This window comes from Penaeus monodon, chromosome 1 (assembly GCF_015228065.2).
Source record: "Penaeus monodon isolate SGIC_2016 chromosome 1, NSTDA_Pmon_1, whole genome shotgun sequence".
NCBI classification, from domain to species: domain Eukaryota; kingdom Metazoa; phylum Arthropoda; class Malacostraca; order Decapoda; family Penaeidae; genus Penaeus; species Penaeus monodon.
In genome coordinates this window covers 18,640,371-18,641,766 of record NC_051386.1, presented here as the reverse complement: position 1 = coordinate 18,641,766, position 1,396 = coordinate 18,640,371, and positions in this window count along the sequence as shown.

The following is a 1,396-nucleotide window of genomic DNA, read 5'->3' as shown; positions in this document are numbered from 1 at the left end:
ATTCTTTGCTCTTTAAAGAACTAAGAGATTTTATGAAGAATTTCGTAAAAAAGTGTAAAGTTAAAGGGAAAACGTCCTTTGAAATTTCAGTTGCACAGAGGAAGAGGGAGATGATGAAGGAGAAGAAGATGAAGAGGGAGAAGAAGTATAAGGAGAAGAAGAGGAAGAAGAAGAAGAAGAAGAAGAAGAAGAAGAAGAAGAAGAAGAAGAAGAAAAAGAAGAAGAAGTAAAAGTATAATAATAATAATAAGAAGAAGACGAACAGGAAGAGTAAAAAAAGAATAAGAGAAAGAAGGAGAAGAAGAAGAAGAAGAGGAAGAGGAAGGAAAAGAAGGTGAAGAAAAGGAAGATGATGAAGGAGAAGAATGAGAAGATGGAGAAGAAGCAGTAGGGAAAAAAGAGGAGGAAAAAAAGGAGAAGAATAAGTAAGAAGGAGATGAAGAAAGAGAAGAACAAGAAGAAGAAAAATAGAAAGCACAGAATAAGAGAAGAAAACAAAAGGGAAAGAGAAAACGAAGGAAAGACGAACCCGGGCAGTTACGTCATCGGGTTCTCCCCCCCCCCCTCAAAAACAAGGCAGGTCTTCCTCGTCCTCTTCGGTTTGCCAGTCGCTTGCGGTCGGTCGCTTCTCACTCCCGAAATTCTCCTCCAGTCTGCTGCAGGGCCTGGGTTGCTGGCCTGTGCGGGGTGTGTATATAAAATCATAATCATTACGACTGTAATTTGTAGTCATAATGATATTTATAGTAATTATAAGAAATGATGGAGATAACGAACGCTAAGAAAGTCTAATATCGCTTTGGTATATGGACTTTATATACTTGTTATGTGTTTATTTGTGTACTATACTCGTATATAGAGATAAAATATTTGGAAATTTTAAGGCCGTTACATAAAACAATTCCTAACTACACGTACACCCATTTTCTATGAGTGTTTGCTCAGGAAAAAGAAAGAGAAAAAATCTTAATTTCATTAAGGACTTGTACACGGACCCGAGCCCATGAGATTTCATCAAAAACCATATAACTTCTCCCGTAATTCTGCTAATAAAAGAACAAACTTGTCTATGCCACCGAAAACATTTCCGTCTCGTCGGAGGGAATGATGATAGACAGTAGCGTCTGCAAGAGAGCACAGACAATCGCTATTTCTTTCATTTCTCGGTCGTGTTTCCTTCTTTCTCTTTCTTGAATGGTCGATGAGTAACGGTTCGTTTACTCTTGTTCTCTTTCTCCTGTCCTCCCTCTCCGCCTCTCTCGTCTTCTTATTTTTCGCTCTCTCTCTGTCTCTCTCTCTCTGTCTCTGTCTGTCTCTCTCTCTCTCTCTCTCTCTCTCTCTCTCTCTCTCTCTCTCTCTCTCTCTCTCTCTCTCTCTCTCTCTCTCTCTCTCTCTC